This window comes from Takifugu rubripes, chromosome 20 (assembly GCF_901000725.2).
Source record: "Takifugu rubripes chromosome 20, fTakRub1.2, whole genome shotgun sequence".
NCBI lineage: Eukaryota > Metazoa > Chordata > Actinopteri > Tetraodontiformes > Tetraodontidae > Takifugu > Takifugu rubripes.
Window position 1 is genome coordinate 10,919,125 of NC_042304.1, and position 27,618 is coordinate 10,946,742.

A 27,618-nucleotide genomic window follows, 5' to 3' on the forward strand; every position below is an offset into this window, starting at 1 on the left:
TAACCTGCAGCTCCAGCTCCCTTCATTATAATTCCCTCCCATAATTATGAAATTACCAGATGCAGGATTTCAAATGGAAAAAGTATGAGAGAGATTGACTCAGAAAAGAGGATGAAATAAACCACTGGCTGCCAATGCGCAGAGCTCCCATTTACCTCGAGGGGAAACTGCTAATTCTTCGTACCGGGTTTGAAGGTGAGACCTGCCAAAGCCTTGTAGTCAGAGTAAGAAATGCGGAAACAAAAACACAGCATGGTGGGAAGGATGAGGAATTAGCCTTTGAGAGTGATGGATCGGCTTGTGTATCGTGGTAAAAATACACCAATATCTTGTAGCATTACAGCAACAGAGTTAGCACGCTGGGGTCCCTGTGTGAGCTGTGATGATGGAAGCCTATTCTTCTAAAGGTCAGCACCTACTTTAAAAAGTTTAGACAAAACCCCACCAAGCACCAGTGTGGTATTTAGTACTTGGGCTTGGTATTTGGACTTGGTATTTTGCTGGGAACAATAAGGGTTTGTTGTTTTTTTGGGTCCGACAAAGTAATTTTTAAGGGCAAAACTGGAACTGTGGAATCTCCCACTGCCTTTGAGCTTTAGCGGGAAGCATAAATAACTCGTTTTCAATGGAGTCCACGAGAACAACAACCTATTATCTGGCTTGAAATCTCACATTAGCCTCCATGTTACTTAATCGGCACGTAAATTAAGTAACAAGCTAGTAGTCACATCTTCTGAAGCACAAGTGGTTGAGTGTTTCCATACAGGGGGGTGTTTGATGTTGCCTTCTGCAGGTGTAGAGGCAAGAGAGGGATTTATTATTTATCCTTGAGATGTACACACACAGAGAGGTCATTCTGGGTTCTTGCAATGGCAAATATTAGATATCCCTTTAACTCAATACTGGGTATTCATGGGTATCCCTTTAATGAGGAGCAGCTAAAATAGCTTTAAATATTCATGGAGCATCATCGTACATGAACAGCGGACTTCAGAGTCCACATGTTTTACCCTCATGGGCCAGGTGCAGATGTTTGGAGGTCGCTATTTTTAAGATTTAAAAAAGAGACAGCGATTCATCTCCGCAAGAACCTCTTGATGTCGGAATGGAAGTCCAGCTACAACCAATCATAAGCTAAATTACTTACATCATCTTTCTTTTTTAGATTCCACATATATATAAATATATATATATATACAGTATATACTTGCTAATTCATACACCTGGATGAGAAATGATTAAACGTGATTAAAGGGGCGTGAAGATCGTTGGGGTCGTCTCATCAAAATGCCACGGAGCCATTTGCTGTGGGATAAAGGGCATCGATGCAGCAGGCGATGGACGCCGCGCTGGCTTTACTATTGATAGGTGGAGGGGAAGGAGTTGCAACCTCGGGTGGAGACGCACACCGCGAGAAAACATTGATTCTGAGTTTCCTTGCTGGTGGCGAAGCCACACCGAGCGCATCTGCATTTGCTCTGTAGTCTCTCCTTGAGATCCTGGAAATCATCTCCAGGAGAACCTTGGCTTGCCCCCCGCCACGTGGTCCCAGGCTCCCAGTAACCAGCACATGGGCTGTTTCCGAAACCACACACTCGTTCCCTGTTCACTACCCACAACATGGGGGACCTGGATTGCGTGAACTACGTAGTGCTCTCAATTTAAAGTTAGTATTCGGACAACGGAGTCATTTACGGCGCACGTAATGTGACGTCATGGTGTCGCATAATAATTACGAACCGGTCGCCGGGAAAAGAATTTGCGTCAGTTCGTTGCTGAACAGAACGTTGACGGGGTGCGGAGACACATTAAAAACATAAATCTGAAAGTTGTGCCGGTATTGATCGTCATGGGGGGAGCACAGGTGAAAAACGAGCGGAGGGGAACGCAGCACGCCGAGAACTCGATGCGCGCTGAACTGCGGGTCAGTTTCAATATAGCGTGAGTGAAGTGTTGCGAGATCTAATCTGATTTCGTTTTATTAAAATGAAAATGAATCAATTGCACTTTTTCTTTTTTTGGGGGGTCCGGATGGGGGGGGGGGGCAACAGATTCCTTCAGCCCAGCAGCTGCAGAGGCTGATTTGGTTAATATGACGCAGCTGATCGAAGGTCTGCGGAGCTCATTTAAATAATCAATGGGAACTAGTGTAGAAACAGGAAGCAGGTTCAAACCAGGACGGCGTCCTGAACGTTCGCCCCGAGTCTTCAGGTGAGGACGCCGGTCGGATCCTCGCTGCAGAGCTGAGACGCTTTTAGTTTGGGGTCTTTGCTTAAGCCACTGAGGCCTGAAGACGTTGATCTGCAGATCTGAAGGGCCGATTTGCTGCAGCAGCGTTATAGGAAATGACTAAAAGCAGGATTCAATAATTCAATATTTCCTCCAGTAATTCCAGCCTCCTCTCTGCTTTGTTCTGGTAAAGGTCAGATTCTGACAGATTTTGCCACCGCCAAGCAGCAATGGGGACATTTGAGGGATTATTCAACCATATTCGGAAGCGTTTGTGGATTAAGAAGTCATTACTTCACTAAATCAGCGGAGACATCCAAAGGATTGTTAATGAAACTCCTGGAATCAATCAACAGAACATTTCCCGGGCCGATGAAATTTCAAGCGTGACCTTTGGAGGCTTCCTCCTTAAACAATCTCATGTCTGACAATCGGACGTCTTGCCAATCATGGAAACGACGTCTCGGATCCGATTGCGCCCTCCGACCAGCATTATGTTGACTGAAAGGGAGAAGACAAGCAATTAAGGACATCAGATATGTTTCATATCGCCCGCCATCAAAAATAGATCCGAGTGATCAGGTGATCTAATGCGAGCTGCGCGTCCTCCCATCCTGGCCATTTTTCTGTTAATACAGGGCTTAAATTGCTTTCAGCTTATTTGTGATAATCGGAGTATTGACACTCGGAGCGCTGAATGGCGCCTTTCACACGGCCGAGCCGGAGCCCTGGAAAATAGACTTTTGATTTCAATGTATTTCAATAACGTTGGAGGAAATGGATTAGGCCGGCGCTGCTGCCTGATTGATTGGTTTCAGCCTTTATACTGGGCACAAGGCAGGCCGCCGCCGCCACCACCGATGTCTTTAAATGACCGATTCTGGGCTGACTTTGCGTTTTGCTTTAAGCCGACAGCCATGGCGCCATAATTACAGTCGCTGCCCATTGGCTTGTCTGTCAGGCGGTATTTTCTCCCCTGAACACGTCCTGTTGCACTAAAGCAGAGCTGGGGGCATCCAGACAGATGTTGAATGGTTGTTTTGTCTTTAGAGGCTTTTGTTTCTTTTTTTTTGGGGGGGGGGGGGGTTGATTCGAAGGTAATATCAACTAGGAGCCACATTATACAGTAGCTCACTAATGGCGTCGGGCCGCCTGGCAGCTCTGTGGAATTAGATCATCAGTAAGAGCCACCACGGATCGTTCTGGTCTCCAGTTGTGGAGGTTCCTTGCCCGGGCTATTTTAAAGCCATGTGCCGTATTAGCCAGCTCAGAAACATGCTGCTAGCCGCGCCGCGGCGTCAAAGTCTGATGGACAGTCAGGCTCTTCTTTTTTTCACTTTTCCACAGCATGTCGAAATCTCACGCTTTATCGTCCGCGGGCTCTTTCTTTAAACGGGGAGGGGCGAGTTGAACCGAGGCCGCCGACGTGGCGCACACGTGTAATTTGGATAAAAGTGTCAATTTTGTTGTCTGCGCCTGTAATGCTCTGCGCCCTGAGCTGCACCGCCTGCGTTCATTTCCTGTTTGTCTGAGTTCACAGTGTTCCTCACCCGGTGTCAGTCACGTCCTCGCCCCCCCCCCCGCCGCCATCGTCGCCCGGGGGACCCCGGCGAGGCTGCCGGAAATGTATTCTCTTAGCAGTACACTGGGTCACCCGCTCGATGGTGGCACGGGGGTCAGGGTTGGCTGGCGAGGGTGCCCGCTGTCACTGCTGCTGCGGTATTTAAAGCTCCCCGGATTCACGGCTGCTCCCCGAATCCAACGGGAGTAAGAAAAAGATGGAGAGACAGATGAGGGAGGAGGCACAAGGCAGTAAAGTCTGACCCCCGCATCTCCTTGGCAGGATTCCTGTTTAAAACTGGCCTGGAGGACAACACAAAGGCCCACTTGATTAAACAGCACTGCAGATTATCAGGGTCCTCCGTACATATTTGCTCGGATGCATTAATCAAGAGTGGCTCGACTCCTCTGACGAAGAAGCGGCCTGATTAGGCAGCATTGAAATGCGGCTCGTGTTTGCCGTTCCTGGCATGAGCTGGTTTACATGCGACTCGCCGGCTGAAAGTGATATAACAACACCACCAATTGTGCAGCACAATAGGAAATCAGGGAGCAATCAGAGCGCTTTATTTACTTTAAACTCGGCACCTTTCACCAAAACATGATTTGATTAATGCCTTCATTTAGCATCTGTGGCGAATCAGGAGATGGAAAAGACGTAAAAGGGGGGAGGGGGTATCAGAGGCTAGTCTGCCAGTCTTTGTGCGCTTAAAAGAAATTGTTCAAATTGCTGCCACTCAGTAAATGACACGGCATTATTCACTTTAATCGATCACTGTGTTTTCTGTTAGCATCCCGGCACCTTACGAGCTAACGTTGAGGGATTTATGCTTCTTGCTTTCATTCAAATAATCGTGATATATCCGGAGACGTGAATGACAGCACCGTTAGCTTTAGCCAAGGGACGCGCCAGGTCCCTTCTCGTTTCATTACATTACTCTCAGCATTCCATAAAAATCTCTGATGGGACATTTCAGACAGTTTAGTATGCAGAAAAAGCAGCATCCTGTTTAAATCTGGGGGAAAAAAAGTAACAATGTCGACATAATTGACACCGATTCATAAGCAGACACATGCTAGTTGCTGTTCCAAACGGAGACTGATAATAAAAAGGTATCATTTGAGCTCATCCTGTAATTAAACTCATGAATATATATTGGTTTGTTTGTTTTCTTCTTCAGTTTTTCACCTCTGCATCTAATCAACACCCTCAGCTGCGACCGGCTGACTGCAGAAAGTGCTGACTGTTCAAGGTTTCATCTCCCTGCGCGTAAAAAAACAGGAGTTTATGAGCAAATCCAATCTCTGGAGATAAAACCTGACAGGCTGAGATGAGTGTCACTCTCGGTACCGGCGGACGGTGATCGTTTAAAACGCGCCACATGGGACCGCTGCGCTAGGAGCCGCGGAGATAAGGACTAATTGGGGTCACGCGCTCGGTGCTTAATTCCCCAGCTTTTACACTATCATGTACATGGTATGATGAGTCTGCTCCGAGTCATTCCGGAGAATCCATTACATCATTGTGGCTGACAGCAGTCAATTAATATTAGCGGCTGCCCTGTGCCCGCCACTTGGCCGTCGTGAAATTGTTTGCAAGTGGAAGTATTAGAATTAGGTTATTAATCTTGTCACTGAGCTTGCAGGTGACAGGGTGCTCCCACAACTCATTAGGACTCATTAACGCCAGGCGGAGCGCATGAGGAGAAAAGTTACTCATCCCCGGGTTGAACGGGACGTACTGTTAGTGTTCGTCTAGCCCGGAGAATGACCTCGACCCCCCTATCTGTTCAGTGTGTGAGTGGTTCCGCCTGTGTCCTCTCCTGCATCGCAGCGTTCCTCTGAGGCCGTCTCTGTCGCCTCAGTGTCAGAGACTTCCAGATCCACAGCACCACACAGCTAACCGGTTAGCTAACTGGTTAGCTGGCTAAATCATTTAAAATGGTACAAAAAAGGGACATTGGCCAGTAAACTTGGTAGCCAGGACCCAGACAGGAAAAAGACAAAGGCTAATAGCAGGAGGACAGGAAAGGGTTTGGTTTGAGTGTTGAGTAGAGCTGCTGGCACAAACCTCATGGAACGAATCTTCCACGAGGTTCTGAAAGGAAGAAAAGTCACAAGGAAAGTCCAAGCAAGGAAATCCCAGATACCTGGTACGTACAGTATTTATAGCAAAACTGCGTTGGGATAAGTGACTTTTGTTGTTGCCATCATGCTTATTTTGGTGCACAGTGTACCCCTCCAACTGTTCATTTACCAATTTGATTAGGCTCCCAACCCTGTAGAATGTCAAAATGACATTCTAGGGGCTGATCAAAGATTCTCTGCAGGCCATTGTCACAGAAAAATGAGTTCATCAAAGAAATGTCCTAAAGGTTCAAAGAAATCTTTATGTGGCTTTAGCGTCCTTGTTACGGCTAATGAAGAAACCGCAGCATTTGTAACGGCAGTCGGGCTAAAATAACTTTCTGTGGTTTTGAAACATTTTTGTGCAGAAGTGAAAGGACAGGAGCATTTTGCTTTGATGTGGATGGAAACAAAGCAGCCAAATTGATTTTATTTTGTTAAATACTAACAAACAGCACTACAGCAGTATAGTTTTGACGAGTTGCTGGAAAAACAATCAAACAGTCTCAAAAATCAGACCTTTTCACTCATTATCACCAGAGGAGAGCTAATAGCATCCATGCTAACCACAGTATTCAGCGTAGTTTAACTGGAGCTACTCGTCACAATTCATCATGTGATTACGACTGGGGACAAAGTCACTGACTGCTAACATATGTCGCTGGCATGTATTTTAATTGTGTGCACGCGCTTGTGCATGTGTTTGTGCGTGTGTTTGTGCGTGTGAGAAGAGAGGGAGAGAGAGCTGTCGCAGGACACAAATGAGAGATGAGAGTAAAGGATCAGGTCACCGTGAACCCACAGAGGAAATGGGGGGAGGCTAATGTGGAAATGAAGTGTCAGTGTGTTTCACCTTCATTAGTCAGAGTCACCACATGTTCTCACCTGGCCTGAGCGTCGTTAACCATCTCGGCTTCTGTCTGGCATAATGACAAAGGGCGCTAAACGGGGAGAGAACTGGGGGCGACGGCCTTCGCTAGCCGAGAACGCGGCCCCACGACGTTCGTTTATTATTCCGCTTGTTACTGTTCCCGACGTTTTCGATCTGATAGCTGCACGAGGCTTGTTAGTCACACGGGTTGAAACGATTCATTAATTCATTGAATGATTGATTATTTCGCTGAAACAGGTCCTGCCTGGTGAAGTGGTCGCTGCCTCAGAAGACGTTCAGACCGCTTCCAACTTTTAAAACTGACGAGTTCAACATCGTGACCGGATCGGTTTGGATGTTCGAGGCGACGACCTTCTCAAAGTCTCTCGTTCCTCTCAGTGCTAACGTTGAAGTCAACATTTGTCGTATCAAAGCGACTTTGTGTCTCCTACTCTGCCGCTGGTTTGGAAAATTCACCTTCACGTTGATTTTGGTAGTAGATCTATATTTGCAAGCTAAAATAAGCTTTCCACTGGACCTGGTGGAAAGCACTTCTAAAATCAACCAGCATGCTAACAATTTAGCCGCCTCAGCATCATCGGAGGTCATAGCTATGGGTTTATGGCCATGACCTTTGCTCATAGCCATAAACCCAAGAGTTTGTCTGGGAAAACTCGCCGAACTTTGCTGACTGATCAGCACCCAGATCCCAGATTGTTCACGCATAACCTATTCATCACTTTTAGAACGCGCTTCTCTCAATCGCAACACAATAAGTTAGACATAAGGACGAAAGGAATGGAGCCAATAACTCAAGCGCCTGACTGCAGGAGCCTGGTACAAGCAAATATCCCAATAAAGCGTGCATCAAGTCAATAAGACAACATTGAGATACACGACGGCGCGTTTAATGATGAGCCCTTCATTTTGTTCATATATTTGTCCTTTTTATGGCAGTTTTATTGCTGCAGCTGTTGTTTTCGGCGCAGCTCGTGTTAGGGAGCGAGGCAGCTTCCTCCCCCGTCATTGGCAACACTGTCGCCGCGGTGATTGATAATCTCTGTGAATCATTTGCAAAATGTTCAGTCTCTAAAGTCCAGAGTGAGAGAATCCCCCTCGGTTTTTCTGGTTCTGAGGTTTGAGGATGCGGCCTCTTTCGCGATGACATTTGTGTGGATGCTAGCCTCGTCCTTGAGCCGCGGGCTGCCTTTATTTGCATTACCGCATCGATAAATCACCTGACACCTTTACAGTTGCCGCCACGGACTACAGAGAATAGCTTTTTCTGGAGGAACGCGGTACCTCTGTGTACATAACCACGCGCGGCGCCATTCATCATTAGGCGGTAATTTAAGTAAACGAGGGCGGTGATAAATCTAAAAACGTGTGAGCGGGGAAAAGTTTAGCGTCAGCTCTGTAGCGTTCACGCTAGCACGCAGCTACTGTTTAGATAAACGCACACTTTAACCTCCTTCCTCTCATCGTAGCTAACACTGATCTCTTCCCTCTTGTTTCCTCTTTTCTGTTGAGGAAATTCCTCGCTCCGACCATTCCGCCCTCCTCCGAGGTGCGCCCCGGATGAAACGGCGCGGGCACCTCAATGAGGCTCCGCGGGACCGGCGGCTATCTGACTCGCTCTTGCAAGATTGACAAGTGAGCATTATTCTTCACAGGAAAATGGCAGGCCGTCCCTGATGTGATATGGAGGCGTGTGGAGGGCTGCTCTCTGTCTGCCTTTCTGGGGGTCTTTCTTCTCTTCTTCTACCCTTTTTTTTAAACACCTCTGCTCTTCCAGCAGGCCTCCGAGCACTTAAATGATCAGAATTCTGCAACATGGCTGTCTGCCCTCGTGCTGTCAAATTTGGACGGATACGTTTCAGCAGGCGAGAGAGGTAGACATTGACGATACACATATTCTACACACACACACACACACACACACATGCACGCAGGCAGCTGCCCATGAGTCCTGTGTCGTTTCTCTAGACAGACTCACGCCTCTCGGCGCACCCGCCAGTTGAGCCGGGCTGAAGAGTGGAAAAATGTGCTCCTCAGCGGAGATGCAGTCAGTCAGACAGCTGTCCAAAACCAGCGGCTATCTGTTCAGTCGGAGACCAGAGGGCAAAAGGCCAGATTGTTTTTATTCCGCTCTCAAGTTTCAGCTGTGAGATTTGAAGGGAATATCCTCTCTGGCAGAAGGGCGGGCCTCCGTTTTACTGCATTTACCCGCAAAAATGCTCCGTGTTGTCAACGAGAAAAGAAGAGGGGGAAAAATATAGGGTTTCATTGTTTCCAGAGTCGGCTATTTTTGTACATATTTATTATTAGACCGCGTCGTGAGCGTGTTGTCACACTCAACTGGATCCACTCATAAAAGTTGCTGAGGTTCTCACACGCCACGTGCTCCTTTTACCTTATAGCTAAGCTAGCGTGCATCTTTTTACTCTCAAATGTAGCATTAAACGTGGCGCTCCGGTGATCCGAAGGTTGGACGTTAATCCCTCTCCTCTATGTTGCGCACATCCAAGGGTCCTTGAGCCGGATCCCTAATGCCGCCACGCGACGGTTCCTGACCGCCGTTTGGGTTTAGCTTAGCACAGATGTCACTGTCAACGCAGACTGATTAAAGCTGATAAAGACTAAATAAGCCACAGGCAGTCGTCGTTATTGACAGCATCATGGCGCGCCTCTAGTGAGCCAGACATTCCCCATTTCAAGGAAGAAAGCACAATTTAGTGAGCCGGTCAAGGTCTGCGAACGCGCCTGCCTGCCGGCTCAGAGGGGAGTGTGGCTTCCTCTTGTGCATTATTGCTCATCATTTGAATAAAACGTGCTTATGTTACTATGCTAAATAGTGGGCTGCTCGGGAAGCCATTATAAAGTGGCGAGGACGCGTCTAGATTTGGAGCTGTTGGAAGATTAACGCAGATTAATAACCCGACTCTGAAAAATGAGTCAGCACAGACGTGTGGAGGCTGCACAAGCAGGTCACCGTTCAATATTTAATCACTTTCCCCCGAGTGGCACGGCTGCACACTGGGCAGAGGATGTAGCCCCTTATTTGGGAGCGACTTCAACAAGCGCCGGCGTGATAGATAAACTCAGCGAGGCGCGCTGCTGTCTCAGGGAACGGTTTCATTTGCAGAGCCTATAAGTCCTGTTTGTCTCCAGTCGGGGAAGGAAGACGGTGTTGCACAGACGAGCGGGACACGAGCGTATCTGCCTGCCTGCTCGTATATTCATCAGCCTGGACAGAACCAAGGGATGATAACTAGATACGCTGGGTGAATGCGGGGCCGCTGCCAGCACCGATCGATCTGGCAATGCTATCGTTGGGTGATTTATCTGCAGGCAGCTACTTTTGTCTTTTTAAAAAACAAAAAGATGACTATGATACCTTATTGATATCTCCAGCGTCTTCCGTGTCCATCGCGGCCGATTTTGAAATTTTGACAAATGCAGCGTTAACCCGAGACGGTGGATTGCATTTCACCTCATTAATCTTTAAACTTGTATTTTCATCTAATCGCCACAATAATTAACAGAATCTCTGCAGTAAAGTGGCCGATTTGTGCCGCAGGAGGTTCCCGCGCTTAATGGGTTAAAGCAGGTCTTTACCAGGACAAGCCCCCCTGGAGAAAACGCTCAGGAATTGCCCCAGAGCAATCTCCCCAAATCTAGACATTAAGTATTTTTGTGGTCAGCAGAACATTTGTCGGCCGAGCCTGAGCGATGTCAGAAGCCGCCTTCCTCTCTGCTCGCAAACAGACTGTGAAAAATTGACATATTGGTCACAAATAGTTTCATCTCCTGGAGAAATCCAATATCCCCGGGATATCTCTGGGAATCATCTGTTTCGCCACGAGCACGGGATTCTGAGGAGACCTCGGTGTCCCGGAGCAGGATGTGTAAGCATTATGATGGCTGTGATACACAACATTGGCATTCGGGAAGCGCCGTGTTCCTTCGATTTTCACAGGGGTGAAATTGAGCAAATCAAATATACTGTATCGAGACAGTAATCTAAATCCTCAGAGTCCTTTTCAAACTATTTGGATATGAGATGCATCGCTAACTTTCCGCAGAAGTGCCTCCACATGTCACGCTGTTGACTTTGACCTTATTGAAACCGTCTAAAGGGAAAGATTAAGTTTCGTTTTGCTGGGAAAGTTCAATTTTGCCGGGTGAGATGCTTTGAAGTTGAAATATTAGCGGTTCGGCATGTTTTAGTCTTAAATATACAAAGGTTACATTTTCTTTGCATGTGGCTAATGCAGCCAAATGTTTATGTTGCAGCTCTACCGTAATGATTGTTGGCAGGGCCGAGGATAGGGAACAGCTGTAGACCCTCACGTGTGCCCAACCAGGAAAGAAGGAGCGATTTGTGGGAAACCTTTGCAAACGGAGAAGCTCCTTGTTCTGACGGCTGCAGAAACGTCCTTTAAAGATTTGCAATTCCCGGATTGGCCACAGGGGAGCCGAGGGCTGACAATGCTCATCTCCTGATTCGCTCAGAAAGTGCGCGGCACACGGAGGAAGGAAAGTTTGAAAGCCATCAGAGGCCACACTGATGTAAGAGGCAAAGCATTTTGGGAAGCGTTACCCATCCGCAGACCTAACTTTGCACCATCACTGAGAGAAGCAGCCACAGGAGATGAGGCTTCTAAATTTAGGGGAACTAGGAAAGACCTCGATCCATAAAAATGGTGTTTTTATCACTTTTTCTCTCAAGTTTCTCCACAGCTTACTTCCTTCTTTGAAGAAGATCAAAGACTTGCTGTTAATTAATATTGTGTTCAGAGACGTAGTTTACCTGCATATGAAAAGAGGCGAAGAATTATCCTGGTTTGCATAAAGGTCCAGTGGATTCTGTTGCGTAGCCGTGTTCAGGGCAACAAAAACATGTTTTTTAGTGTTGCTAAGGCTCGATGAGGAAGAAACATGCCAACCCCACACAGAAAGGTCTCCAGCCCAAAATCCAACCCACCGTCCTTTTGCAGCAACTCGGCTAACAACAATCTTCCTCACGCTGAAACTCAAAACTGTTTCTAACTTAATTCAACAACACAAGTCCCAGTTCTCAACCTATCAAATCCTCTGCGTCCCGTTAGTCTTGGTCCACTTATCAAAAACCTTCTCAGTCTTGTTTCATATATCTTCAATCAATATCCAGGTTAAAACCGATCCTATCACAGGCTCACCTGGAGTTATCTATGCTTTCATTCTGTCTGGCACCTCCAGAAATCCCTCTCTAGCCTCCAACTAGCATGGAGGCTTCTCAACAGTTTGCACAGTCATCGCGCCGACCTCCCTTCAATGGCTTCCTGTCACAGTGAGTTATTGACCACATACCAGCCAACGCACAGCCGGAGCTCCTACAGTGGGGTCTTTCTGGCTGTTAATTCCAGGTTCCATAATTCCAGGTTGAAGACTAAAGATGACTGGGTTGTACGCAATCAAGGCCGCTGACAGTTTGGTTTCACCACAAAGATTTAGGAGTTTATAAGGTAAAAGACAAATGTAGTCGCCTGAAGAACGGATGGATGGGGAAACAAACACCTCAAATAACATCTGCATGAAAAGAACCATGTTCCTGATAGTTTGGCCTCGCCATAACCGGCAAGCAAACTTTTCACCTTAACACTTGTATGGATTTTTGAGGAAAATGTGACATCAGCGCCCATCAACGTGGCGTTGGGTGTTCTTGCTGCATAGCTGTAATGTGTGAATGCAGTAATGCGCATGTAAAGAGACAGAACACTGCACAGGCAGGCACATCATATTTTTTTACACACCATTAACACATGCTGAGAATGTGTTTTAGCGTGCAGAGATTCACATTCATCACCAAGACTGTGTCATCTCCTGACTCGCACGACCCATGTGCACCAGCCTGTACCTCACAGAGGCAACAGCAAGGGGAAGGTATGTGCTGGATACAGTAGATATCATCAATTTACAGCTGTGGATCTCCCCTGCTGGGCTTGCATATGCAGCGTGAATGCGTTCGCAGTCGGGAAATCTTTCACAGTCCATAAATGCAGAAGCAGAGAAACAAACATGTTCAGTACCCACAATTTCCACCAGTGGCTAATAGAGTCTTAGCCGCACAGCTCTTTCTTTCCTCCTCCATATGTCTCACTCCTTCTTTCCATATGGTATATGTCACAGTCCCATTTCCATGTCCTGGCGCCACTTATACTCAAGGCAAACACAGGGTGGTGTGTGTTGATGATTGTCAGCAGCGGCCATTTATCATCTGTCAAACTTCTGTCCTCCGAGGAGGTAAATACACCCAGTGAATTATGGTTGTTTTAGTCTGCGAGCAGAATCCCACATGACAGGCAGCAGAAGGCCGTGACAAAACCATTTAGGAGGAAATAGTTTATCATAGCCGTGGTAAACATTGTCCATCACGTGCGAGAAGAGTGCCGGCTTTTAAACTTTGAGGGGGGCGAGCTTGGGTGGAAGGTATCGGGGAGCCGAAGAGGTGGCACCAAAGATGTAACTCAATGTGATGGAAGGGGGGGAAAAACAACAAAATCATTGTGTTTTTCCCGTTCCTCTTTGGTTCGATATCCATACCTGTCCATCACGGTCCATCTGTCTGCAAAGTAAAGACAGAGTATGGTTCGGATTGTAATTAATATCAAACTGAAAAGCTGTGTTTTGCCCGTCAGTGGGTGTTGTGTTTGTGCTGCTTCGGTACGGTAAGTTTGGACGTGGCGTGAATCACTCAGACTTTTCTTTTTTTGTTTCTGATGTTCCCAAGACTTTATATAAACTATAGTGCAAATATTACCATGGAGGGGGTCACATATCAAATCATTCCAGCCCACCTTGCTGTTGTATAAGTTAAACCGGGTATATTTTGAGTCTGGTGAACCTTAGAACAATGACCCAGTGTTTGTCTCAGACGTGTTAGCTACATTCCTGGCGCAGCGCGAGTCTTTGAGCGGTCGGGCCAGATGGAAGGCGTTTTGAAAAGCAGTGCAGTGTGGGGGCAGTAAGGCCATTTCCAAACATCATCCAGGAAACAGGAACAATCATTAACAGATATGACCTGTTGGAGGGAAACTGCTGCAAAAAAACGAAAGGCCTGCGAACACCCAGCGAGGCTCTTCTGGAAGCATCGACTCTTCTGAAGTGAGGGTACGTCATGCAGGGCGTTTTGGCAACTGCGGTGGGGAGAAATAAAATCTTGGAAGCCGGGGAAAAACCTGAGAGTGTATCCATCAGCTGTTGTTGGCAACATCTGTATGCTGGGAAGTGCAGTCTGACATTCAGTCTGTTCTCACAAAAGGTTGCCGATTATACGCTGGAATGCAAAATGACAAGCGCACGATAGCGCTCGTCCAGGTCTCCTGTTCAGGACGCCTGAACTCTCCAGCTCAAATGAGTTTCTCTCACCTGCAGACCTTCCTTTATTTGGACACAACCTTAAGCGGACTCGCGGTGCCTTTTGCTTAGGTAAAAGTGTGAAATTTGCTTCTTTCTTTGGTGACAGCGCCCATAATAACGTGCTGGAAATTGCCCCGTGCACTGTCAACGTCTGAAATGATATTTCAGATGAAGGGATCATTAATGACGGTGGAAGTTAATCAGGAGGTGACCCGTAAATGTGCCCGTATCGGTGGGAGTGTCTGCCTGGCTAAATGCAAATGGCGTGCTCAGGCACTTTATATTCCATTTTCAGAATAGGACCACTCATGCATTAAAGAATATCTTGTTACACTTCTTATTGAGGTGTCGCGGCTGAGGATTGCAGCCAGCTCGGAAAAACACGTTTGAGCAGAATTCTGCAATCTAGTTCACCTGCTTTAAAAGGTTTTCATAGTTGTTATGTCACATCGATCGTGATTAATCTAAAATATGTGGGGTTTTGGGGGGGACTAAGGTCTTTTGTAAGAGCACACACAAGCATGCATAATTTCATAGTTCTATCTTTCAATAGGCATCATACATCACCCAACTCCTGACCTTGACCTTGACCCTGACCCTGACCTTAACCCAAACCATATCTCAACCCTCAAAGTCCTTTGAAGTTGTAATAACCAGCCAAAATGGTCCAACTTACCAAAAAAGAAGAATCCATATTTTGATCCTAAATATGTAGCAAGTACAAGGACACACAAGCACACAAGTATGCACAGCGTGTGTGTGTGTGTGTGTGTGTGTGTGTGTGTGTGTGTGTGTGTGTGTGTGTGTGTGTGTGTGTTCTATTATGGACCCAAAATCATCTCGTCTCAGGGTTCAACTGAAGAGGAACTTTCAAAATAAGCCACGAAAATCTGATCCGCTGATTCCGTGTCAGATCTCACCGATCTAAGTCAGAAGGTGCTTAAGTTAAAAGCCTCCGACCCCTCTAAGCCTCAAACTTCTGTGTAGCATTAGAACATCACAGATGGTGTTGAAAAACGGACCGCTGACTCGATCTGCTTCAGCAGACCTTGGTTAATAATTGGTTCCAGCCCGTTCTCACACCAGCTCATCACATACCAACATTTTGTCACATGCTGCTCTCGGCTTCCCGTGCACATGGTCTTTGTTAAGCGTCGGGTCCAGAAACCACACGGTCGGGATTGAGGATAGATCAGCGCTGTTTTGTTAAGTGGAAGCACACAAAAAACACATGGCTGAGTTCAGAAAATGAAACTCGTGTGTGTGTGTGTGTGTGTGTGTGTGTGTGTGTGTGTGTGTGTCAGCTCCGCCACAGCCTCAGCCCCCCACCCCCGATCTGAATTAGCTAATCACCCCGGACCTGTTGAAGGATTCCAGATATTAAGTTGGATATTTAGAAGGTCTGATTTTTTTTGCCTTCATAATTTGTAAATGTTTGTTTTTTGGCATTTGCTCGTTTGCAAAGGTTTAACTGGATTGGATGAGAGTCTGGTTGATTCAGAAAATTAAACGTTTCTCTGATTGTGGTGATTTTATTCATCTTTTAAGACCTGTATGGTTTTAATATGTAACTGTCAGTAACTGACTGTTCACAGTAGATGGATGATGTACTGGTTCCAGAAATGGACGTTTTACATGGGCAGCCTTCGGGAAGTTCATTCCAGACTCAGATTGGGCCTCTGGGAGATTTTCTGCTGTTTTTTTACTGGAAAAGAGGCTGAGCTGTTCTGTGTCTGCCTGTATTACACTTACACAACAAGAAATCTAACAGTGAAAGTCTGGTTTCATCATTAGATTCACTCAAACTGTTGTGGGAGATCCTTCTGTGCTCCTGTTTAAAACGGTAGAAATGGGGAGGAATCAGTGACAGAAACCTCATCTGGTAAGTATTTGGGAATTTGGTCCAACCTTATAAATAAACATGGCAATTCATTCATATCTGACGCGCCATATCTTCACTGATGTCTCGTTTCATAACAACACCAAAAAGAATTTTGTTGTAATCAGTTTTTGGTCCAAGGCCTGATTTAATTGATCTAATCGCATCTGCCCTCAGCTCATTTAAAATCCCCCCTCCAGCCCAAGAACGTGTAATGAAATAAAGTTCATTTAGTCTCCTGTTTGTTTTCTGCTGGTTCACCTGGGAAATAGATTGTGAGTGAGAAATCACCATCAGCAGACGGGATGAGGAGCTTTATCCTTGAGGGTAGCTTCACTCATGAGTCTTACGCAGTCTTTACTTCCAGGGATAGGCCTTATATTGTAAACCCTCCCCCCACCCCAATCCACACACGCACACACACACACACACACACACCCCCACACACACACACACACACATAAAAGGCACTGAACAAGACCCCTGGAGTGGTCGATCTAGCTGATATGGTGACCCGGCCAACCTCAAGCTTTAAAGTACTCTTGAGTGGAAGCTCAAACATGTTCTAAAAGTGGCCCTAAAGGCCCCCTGAGAATGCAGTGGGTTTTTTTTTTGGTATTTTGGCAAAGTTTTTAACCAGGTTTTCCCAGATTCTGCAGAGAAACGCTGCAGTTTTTAAACTCCTTTTAGTTGAATTCAAATCAAACCTGCGACGCCCCAGAAATGTGCAGCTTGAAATTAGGTGCTTTTAATGACGAAAGAACATTTAAGTATCTTGAAGAAGAAGGAAAACCTATCGAGGAGGTATTAAATTACAAGTACTTGGATTTTATCTTAAAGCAGGAGCTTTTATTCAAAGATGGCTAGATCGCCCATTTTCGACAACGAGGATGTGCTTTTCTCCAGTACGTCATCCAAACCTCTCCAGTCCTTGGACACAGTTCTTCATGCAGCACTGAGATTTTTTTGAGTGCTTGCAGATATGCACGTTGGCTGACCCCTAATTTAAGGCTCTTTTAGCCTTGATTCCTTCTTATTCGTGGGCTTTATTACAAAAATAAACAAGCAGTTGCTGTACCTTGCTTTCTTGAACAAACTTGTTTTATCAGTTCTTTGGTTAAGGACTGATTTGTAAAAAGAGTTTTCAACTATGCTGGCCCCTTGGCACGGAATACTCGATTGTCTACAGAAACTCTCTGAAGTTATTCCACTTGGAGCTATCCGTTCTATGCCGAGGGACTACCAGCATGAGGCCACTGAACAGTGCGTGTGTTTTAAATTCTAAATTGTTGTTTGTTATTGTGTTAGGACTTCTGCACTATACTATTGCACCTCAAACACTGTTTGTTTTACCCTCTACTGCCACGTCCAGGTCACTGCTCTACCGTAAAGGAATCTGCTGCTTGACCTCTCAGCCAGGTCACCCTTGTAAATGAGGTCCTGATTTAAAAGAGCTTTTAACTGGTTAAATAAAGCTTGGCTAAACAGAATAGATACACAAAAGGGGAGACCATCCACAGTTGAAGAAAAAATAGAACTTTGTTCTCGTTCCCTTGTGCCCAACAAAACTTTCTTCTCATCTCTCTGTATGATTGGTTGGAAATTTGGGGGAGATGTGGTCAATGCTGCCATAGAACAGCAATAAATAGCTTAATGGACAGCTGGCTGGAGGTACCAGGTGATGCACAAATTTGTACAACACGTCTCATAAAACATTTAAAGACATGGAAATGGGTACTGATTCTTGGAAAGAGGTATTTGGAATGTTGTGCACGGATTGTTGGTGCAGTTGTGCTCGCTCGCAGATTGCTTACGGCCACTTGACTTCAGGGCGGACTGCTTTGGGTAGAACCAGCCTGCTTTGGGTAGAACCAGCCTGCTTTGGGTAGAACCAGCCTGCTTTAGGTGGAACCAGCTTTGCTTTGGCCCCACTCTGGAGAAAGGCCACCCTGAGCTTGGTGTGACAAACAGTTGAAAGCTAGCAGAATAGCAGAATTGCTGTACAGTTAAAATATTAAAATAACAGTAGAGTAGACATTTGGCTCTTCTGTTTCATGCTGATAGATGGACAATTTTGTCCCTTCGTAAAGATGTTTCTTTAATCTGCCTACGAGTACACAGACAAGCAGGTAGAAACAACAGTTGTTGCCACTCTACAAAGAAAACTGTGGTGAAACAGTTTTTTCCCTCAATGTTCCTCTGCCCAAATAAAAGCTCTCTAGATTGAAATTGTATTTGTCAGCATATTTTTTCAGGATCTCATGACATGAAAGGGAAGTGGTTGAAGATAAACAATTTTGCCGACGTCGCTGGGCGCGATGTTCGTAACGCGAAAATGGGCTGTTTATTTTAGGCTGGCGTGTTCGCCAACCGCTAATCAGACAGTTAGCAAGGAATCGCTCATGGTTTTAAATTTATTTTGGTGCCTTCAGTTGATGATATCAAGTTGAAGTTACATATGAAGCGCCAATACTCAAATAAAAAACAGAAAAATAAAAAACCTGGGCAGAGTACCTCGATGCTCTTCGCGCAATCAAAGCTTTTTCATCTCCTCTCTGTAAACACTGGCAGAGTGAGCCTCGCACTGATTAAGAGGAGTCTGCAGTTTTAACGGAGACTTTCAGCGGCTGCCAAAAGTTTGCCGACGATCAAACAAGGCATCTTGTTTTTTTTCCTCCATGTTGCTATTTAACAGCCATTGACTTAAATTAGCCCGTAAGTCCTGGTGATCGGCCCAGGCCTTTGATTTTATTAGTCAAGTATATGTGGATGGTACGATCTTCGTGCTAAGGCTTGGCTGCCAGCCAGTGTGGATGTTCCATCCCAGATTGATTATGGATGCTGCTTTGCTGTGGATGCACAGGATGCTAGTCAGGATGCTACCAGTTTAACCTAGGCAGGATACTTTTATTGAGTTCACTGTACTTAAAGAAAACCACCAACATATCTGCTAAGCTAACTGTTATTTGGGATGAGATAACACTAAATGAATTGAGGGTCTCATTACTTCTCATTAGCCTGATGTTCCGGGGTATGAAAGCACATTTTTTAAAAGTGCAGGCAGGTTCAGATGGATGACTTGATTTCAGACTAATAGCCTCTTACCTGGAATGATGAGTGTCTTAATCAGTCAAGGTCTTGTTGATGAAAGCTTAAGGCTCCACCACAAACTTGAGGATAATTTATCTAGAGAGGCTGATCGAAGCTCCAAATCCGGGGTCTCTGCCAGCACCGCTCTTGGGGAGAGTGGGGATTTATGGTTGAAAATGTAGACGTCCTGGTCAAATGCAATAAAAGTCGACAGATTTTTTTTTTTTATCAATGCATGATGAAGAGGCGCTGCAGAACTTGTGTTGTCAGCAGGAAGAGGTGGAACGCCGCCAAGCTGTCGCTCCATCCTGAAAAATGTTCCTATGAAAGGATCAATAGATCTTTGATAAGGCTAACACAATGTTGCATCTTTCAAGCCCTGCGCTCTTCGCATACATCAAGGGCGTCCGTGTGCGAGCTGACCCTGCCCACTGTGATGATGACTGAGGTGCTGGAGCCTTTCAGGAAAGACTCTTGAAGCTATGAATATTTACGGCCCTGGAAAGCCCTTTTTTTTCTTCTTTTGTTGATAAGTTTCACGTGAATGCAATAGTTTATGCCTGTTGAAGGCCTCCTCTTCCCTTTTTTTCCTCCCAATACATTTTCTTTTTAAGGTGCTGTGGTTATTGCTGTCACCTCAGAGCATCAGGGTTCAGGGCTTGAATCCACTGGGAGGCCTGTGGGAGCAGGTAGGAGTGACCACTTTTACGTGACTATAAATGTGGGTGACTCTCCATTTTTGGGAGCATGTTCCTCATCTTGATTGCACAATGACCTCATCTCTGCTCTTCTTCGCTTCCTTTATCATCTCCTAACCCTCCATGCCAAACGGACATCATCATCATGCAGGATTTAACTTCTTTATCAAGCTATTGTCCCTTATTCTAGAAAATTAATTTAGAATTTGTCGTTTTAATTATCATCTCTAATATCTGCCAACATTTTTTTTTTTTTCGATATTTGCATATAAATGTCTGCTTTACAACAATGAAAATGCAGCTGCAGCTGTGGATGTTGTTGCTCCCCAGCAGCAAGAGATCGCAGAAATAGATTATTATATATAAATAGATTATTATAAATATAAATAGATTAAATTATGTTAAACTAAGGTTTTGCATAATGGTAGATATGAATCTGTTATTCGCTCAAATATCCTTCTCTGTAATGAGGATGTTTTTTTGTCTCAACAAGAATCTCGAATAAAAACACATGTGAATGCACACAAATAGCACACGCTGCTGCGAGGCCCTTTGCCTGGAACCATTCCAGGTATATGGGTCTCCCAGGAGTGTGTAGATCCAGCCGAGATGACTGATGACCGCGGCGGCCACAGAAGCCGCACTGACATGTCCTTGTTTGTTAAAGTCACTGCTGCAGCCCCCCTCGTAAAAGCCAAAAATTGGTAAATAAGTGCAGTGAAGCATTGAAGATAAATGGCTCCCATCATGGAAATTCATTTATCTCTTCAGCCGCTGATTTAGGTAATTCTATCTGGAGAAAAGGGCCACCACGGTGTTCTGAGGAGCCAATCTACATTTGCACGCCATTGGCATCCAGCCTCTTTACTAGAGACTAGTACTTCAAAAACTGTGAAAACGTGTTATAAATAAGAAGCAGGTGCTTTGTTCTTTGTTGTCACGTTCATTTTAGAGAATAAGGAACAGGGATGTGAGTAGATTAAGGTTAAGGTGTTGTGGGAGGATTAGATTTAGTTTAACGCGGAGTTGAGTCGGGCTTAGAGAGAGGATTAGTGCCTCGGATTTCCAAGCTTCTGTCCCACGTGTCCCTGTGTGTGATTTTAAGGTAAATCAGAGGATGATTCCATCCTCTGATTTACCTTTATTTACAGTCAATTCAACCTAACTCTATATTCATCACACCTATAAGATATAAACTTCAGGACCAAAGGAAACCCGTCGTCTCTAAAGAAGCTTTTACAGCTTCAGCACTTTTAAACAATCATTTTTTGGGTTTAAAGATAATGTTTTGGGTTTCTTTTGGTTTAGATGCAGGCGGCAAGTGCGGCTTTTATTTGCTCGGACGTTAAAACGTCCTGCAGATGTTGGTTTCACTGATCATTTGATGTCAGGCAGCGTGTGTCGTAAAATAGATGTTTCGGTGCACCAGCGTGCTAAAACAACATGTGTTCCTAATAGACTTCAGACCGGATGGTTGCATTTTGAAGAGAAAAAAAATGAAATAGATTAAAACACGTTTATTTTAATGTTGCTTTTGCCAGCTTTATTGAGAACGGTTCCTACTTTCATCTCACTCCTGCCAAAAGAGTTTTCAAGTTTTACAGCTGAGACCAGCAGGGATGTTTGCATGTTGGCTTAATTTGAGATGAATATCGTTAACACTTGTGTTTTAACACTGTAATCACACTCAAAGGACTGGTGACAATGGCATTAAAGAGTTTAACCACTAAACATGAAGTAAACACAAATAAGGACAAATTTTACAGTTTAAGAGCAGGAAATTTGCAATTTACGATGAATTCACAGAATGTTTTGTGTTTTTTGGCGTGTTTTAACTGTCCATTGGACTTATGGAGATAGTTTGGATTTTAAAAGAAATCCAGCTTGTTTAAACTCGGAAAGCCCACCTTTGGATTTATATTTCTGTTGCTCGCATTCTGTGTTTCTCTCATTGAACTAAATCAGTAGGGAACGTCAATATCAGTCCGATTGAGGTGATTCAAAAAAGACCAACAGTGAGGATGGAGACAAGTGCCAAAGACTGGGAATGGTTACTCAGTAAGTCCTGAGGATCCATAATCCTCTCCTGGGCTTTGATCTTCTCGGAATATCGAGCGTTCCACCACCGTCTGATGCCGCCGCTCCTCAGACAGTCAGCAGTTCTGCATGTGCGTAGGATTCCGCCTCATCCTTCATTTCTGACAGCTTAATCTGTGCGTTAACTGCTGGACAGCGCCTGACTCCGGCTGTTTGCACTTGTCATCGATTGTGACACTATCAGAGTCCGGCAGTCTGCATCAGGTGCTGCAGCGTGCTTCATAAAAAATTCAGAACGTTCTAGCAGGCAGTCGTAGCCTGAGGCTCTCAAGGTTTATCTTTGGAACAGTCTGACAACACTGGTCACACTGCATCTTGCGTCCTTAAGCAACAGCAAGGTCAAGAGATTTGTTTTCTCCTTGACGGACCGAAAAAAAAGGGAAGAAAACCAAGTCACTCCATTTTTTTAATGAATGATAAGGCTGACAACTCTCCGTGTGTATTATTAAATATCACCTTCACAATGAAATGGAAGAGCAATGGAGCAAGACATGTTCTTAAGCAGAGGCTGGAAAGTATATGAAGGCAACAATAGACGTATTTAATACAATCAGATGCCACTAGAACGGAAGAAATGATTCATAACTTCGGCACGTAATGCAATGAAATGTTATTGGATGTATAAAATTCCAATACACATGCATAATGTTTAATAGTATCTCTCCGGTCGTGTTTATGCGCACCTAATAATTCCTGCTTTAACCCTTTCACTCCCCACCTGCCAGACCTGTTATGACAGAATCTGATTACCTGCTGAATCCACTAAGTAAGCAGCTTATGGGAGAAACGCGCCACCAGTTTTCTGCCTGTAATCTACTTATCAATCAGAAATGGAATAAATCTGCACAGAGAAAACAAAAAGCCATATTGGTTCTCGGGAGAGACAAAAAAATGATAAAGCAATATTGTTTGTCATGCATTTTTTAAAAGTTTAGGAAACGAGGGGATTTTTATTTCCCCCCCCCCAGTTTGCCACCTCCACACTTCTTTTTCCTTCTTTTTTTCTCTCTGTTGAATTTTGATTAAAAGTTTCCTCCTCTCCTTTTTCCCTCTGGCTCTTAATTATCCGACGCGCCTCCATTTTGCCGAAACATCAACTGCTGCCTGTTTATGTTATCTTTCCTTATTATTAACAGTAAAAACACCCTTTTTTGAAATTGTATCCTGAGAATGTGTTGTTTTCATCACCTTAAAGAGGCCGAAATGAAGGATAATATGAGGCGCCAGCGTCACCTGACACCTTTTGAGCTTCTTTAAAGAGTAAAAAAGTCAAATCCAGAGGAGTCAACAGACAGCACGACCCTACTGTACTTTATTTAACCAAGTCCATCTGTCCAGGAGGCCGTGGCAAGAAATCAATGGGACTCAGAGAGGCAGTGAGGGGGTTGATCACCTTTCGTCCACTGCAGTCTTGCTCTAATCGATGACGTTGACGTTGGCTCAGGTGCTGGGAAAGATTGATCGGGAGGAGATGTAATTGGTCTCATTTGACGCTGGAGAGGGTCAGATTAACAGAGCCACAACATTCGTGGCCAGCAGAAACGGAGTGATTACATTATTGTGATCCAACATCGGCTTTGTTCGACGGGACCCAGCGAAAATTAGAATCTCTCATTATCGACGCAAATTACACGTTACAGAAAGAGAAAAAGAAACGATTCTGAAATTAAAGGTTTACAAAGTTGTAACGCTCAGATTTGGTCCTTTGGTTCAATCGTTCCGAGTGAGAGCTGGTTTTGTTTGCAAAGGTCAGGGAGTCGAATATTGGATTTTTGGGGGGCCGCAGTAATTACGATTGTGACTGAACAAATCGGGACCTTCTTCACACAAATTTGTCCTGCTTCTGAGGAGCCGACGGGTCCTTCTGTCTCTGAGCTCATTTTGTCAAGGTCAAAGTCAAGGTGGATTATGCTCACAAAGTTAAAACGCAATTAACCTCCGACGGTGACATTAGCGAGACTTTGTGAACACTGTAAACATAACTTTGTCGAAGTCGGGGGGCCCTTTCTGGGAGGCTGCCAGACAAAACCAGATAGTTTAAGGGAATGTTCCGTGTTAATGGTTGTAGGCTTCTCGAAAAACAATTGATTTTATCGTCGGGGTTTTTTTTTTAGTAAGCCTTTTTTCAGTCCGGCCGACTTTGTGCATCTGGATTTCCTCGGATTGATTGTGATTGATGAGGCCTGCTGACTTTTCTGGGCCTGTTTGATAGACCTGTTTGTCTCAGACACAAACATTTCACGTCTGAGGGGCTCAGCATTGATCGGAAGGTGTTCCTGGTTGGGTTGAGCAAGTCAGGAAAGTCACTTGGAGCTAATTCAAAGAAGTTACAGGTCCCAGGGTCAACAGAACATGAGCGGACAGGCTGCTGTCCAAGACGCGAGCTCCTGCCGCTAATGCTGAACTCTACAGTTTGTTAAAGTTACGAGGCGGGAGGTCAGGGTTTACTGGCAATTGTGCCTTTCAAGATGAAAAAACCAGCACCGGTCGCCATAAACATTTCATGAGACAGTAGTGCTGCTGCATACAGGAACCAAAAAAAAAGAACCAAACCAGGAATAAAGGAACCTCTGAACAATTCTCTTTGCTTTTTCTTGCTGTGCTAAACTTTGCAGCCGATCTTTACAGTTGAATTGCCGGTCGCTCAGCAGATTTAGTCGTAACTTGAATTTGTCCCTCTGTTTTCCTGGAACGTCTCTAATTTTGCGCTTGGGTACAAATTCGACATTGACTTTGTAATTTTCTTTCTAATTCCCTCTTTCCTCAGGCAAAGTGTGTTTGCACTTGCACTGCCACCCCTCTTGTTCACTCTCTCTCTCTCTAAGGTTCCCTTCCTCGCTCGCTCTGTCAGGAACGCTCTTCGTCCCCTCGCTGTCTGTGCAGACACCCAGCTAATTAAACAAAGCACGCCAACTTGATTAAACAAGTAAATTGTGCTAGTCTGTGTGTGCGCGATCATTCGGATAACTAAGAGTTTCCTGAAGAACATTAACTGTGATGGATGTCAGACGCCCAACTTTGGAATGGCTGCGTCTGGCGGATGAGATTTCCCGTCGTGACGGAGTGGGAAAATGTGCCACAGAGTTCTGAGGCCTCTGAGGGTACGGATAAATACGGAAGAGCTGTCTGATCCAAATCCATTACATAACAAAATGAATTCACTGTACATCACATCTTTCTCCTGCCCTGTCCTTTATTTCCTGTGTTTTAAATCAGTCCGTCCATGCTGACGTCCTCCGCCTGGTGCAGAATCAGGCGTGAGGAGGACGTGGCGCATCGCGGAGAATTCACAGGCATGAGGAACAAACCCAGTGTCTCGCGGAGCTACGTGCGATGTGAGAAACCAGCTGGCATCACAGGGACAGAGACAATCACACGGCCTTTAAGGCTTACTGAACAATTCAGTTATCAAGACAAAAAGAATGATTGTGAGTTCTGTGGCTGTTAGCGAGCAGGTAAGTCCAGGATCAGGCCGCACAGTGAGACTTTTACCATGGTCATGTCACATAGATGCTGCCGCTTTCCAGTCCGCACGACAAGCTTGACCTCGATCAGGACGGCCCTGCGTGAGGGCCGCTCTGCCTGATACTGGCACAATTATGGGCAGAAAAAGCCTGGTCCTTTTGAGGTAGGTTAACAAATGTGGATACCTCAAAATCAAGAGCTCGCTTTGCCTACACGAAGGTGGCTAATGTACCGTTGCCATGGAGACAGTTATCCTATTGGTCATCATTAAGATTTACATCATTAGGGAACTCAAATTGGGCTTTTTTCAGGGCATTTTACAATGTCAAGGCAATATATCGGTGTTTTTCGGCTATACGATGCTACATCGGCCTGAATCTGTGCAGTTTGAGCCCGGCATTAAAGATATAGAGGAAGACTGGACTGAGGTTTCACTGGTCAGAGCTTTTCTGTCATCAGCTGTCTCAGGTGAGAGGGAGTCTGACTGAACTGAAGAGTGAAATGTTGAGCAGTGAGTGACCTTAAAGCTAGGGTTAAGCTAGGTCAAAAGAGAAGACTACACAATCATGGTGGCCGTCGCAGAAATGATAAAGATAATTATCCCAACTTCTCAGGACCGGCAGAATTGCCCCGAAGTGAATTGATCTTAGTCAGATTTTGAGGAACACCAATGAACGACTCTGACATTTGGCCTTCATGGTGGACGTTATTAGCCACCTCTCGGTGTAATTTTCCACTCCAGGCTTCCAAACCTGCCCGTCTTCTCCCTTTTTTTCCCCATATTAAAATTCATCAGATGTGAAATTAAAGCCGTGGCCAGCGCGGCACTAAGAGCTGCTGCCACATCTGAATGTGCTGCCGTGTGCATAACCCCCGACGCATTTGCATTCAACCTACATTGTTAGTTTCAAAACAGACTCCTGCAAAAACCTGGAAAACTGGATGTGAACAGCGCCTCCATACCCCCCACCCCCCCCATCCCACCTCGCTGCCGCGTGACATCAGATGCCCGACTGTAGAGAAGCACTTCCAGCCAGCACATTAGAGAAGATGGTGTCATATAGTATCAATAATTTACCATGGTCCTCGGAGGAGGATAAAAATTGAAATGGGCTTTGATAGTAAAAAGGCTCACCGCCCCTAAATTAAATAATAATCACACTGACACCCTGAAAAAACACTTAGATGACCAGTAACAGCCACTACTGACAAGAATATTAACGTTAAATCATTATTGGAGACTTCTCTTCTCTCATCTCTGAGCTTATTTCTCCTCTCTTCATAGCAATCCTGCACTTCTATTTTTGGCTGAACACACTAATTTGGCTTTTAATTATGATTCTAGAGATCATTTCAGCTGGTTTGACCTGTTGCTTTTCTTTATTTCTTTACAGACCACACCTGGAGGATTATAGCGCAGTAGAGCTAGCCGTGGCTGGTTTGGTTGGACACACAGGGTGACGGGGGCATGTTTTCAGAAATCCGTTTCAGGCCCCGGGGAGGTCAGGAACAGGTCTGGTAATATTACATTAACCCGCGGATAGCCTGATCTTAACCAGGCTCCAGAAGAGAGAGACACCCCCGAGCTCAGAGAGGTCAACGACTGACCTGGTGGTTATGCGTCAGTAAAGAAAGGTTTGATCTTACGTCATTTCTGAGCGGAGACCTGATTAAAGACCGTCTTTGTTATGTAATTAGCTGGAAGAGAAGAGGGCGGCGGCGCCACGCCGGTGAACAGCAGCTGGCCTGAGGTTCTCTAATTGCCCGATCGGATTCTTTCCAGGCTTCATTTTACGCTGCTCAGCCGGAGAGGCACAGATGTTTGCTGGTGGGCGCCGCGGACAACGCTGCACCTCTACCACCGTGACACCTCTGCGTCTCTCTCTGTTTAAGGGGGGACACAGGAACAATGCACGTTCATCCTTGACTCAGCTTGTCTTCATTTATGGCTAATTTAGTCATCCAATACTATTCCACTGGTTTTCAATAAGGTTTTAATTTTAACCTCAAGTGTTGTTTTTTGAAAGAAATATATAACTACATTTATTAAATTGTAAAAAAACATATTATTTTTCATACACAAACATTAAAGATTTCCCATTTCGGAACGCACAACAAATTATGGGCTCCTGTTTCATGTTGCTTTTTGAAGCAGGCAAACAAGGAGCTGTTGTCCTCACTTGTGCTGTAAAACCACAGAA

The 27,618-nt window shown here is 45.2% G+C and overlaps 1 long non-coding RNA gene across 1 annotated transcript; it reads left to right on the forward strand.

The window, feature by feature from the left end:
- The first annotated feature begins 2,155 nt into the window (after positions 1 to 2,155).
- On the forward strand, positions 2,156 to 27,618 carry LOC115247224 (uncharacterized). Its single transcript, XR_003886285.1, has 4 exons — positions 2,156 to 2,211; positions 8,318 to 8,440; positions 8,583 to 8,679; positions 26,812 to 27,618. It is a non-coding gene; the product is annotated as an uncharacterized lncRNA (long non-coding RNA).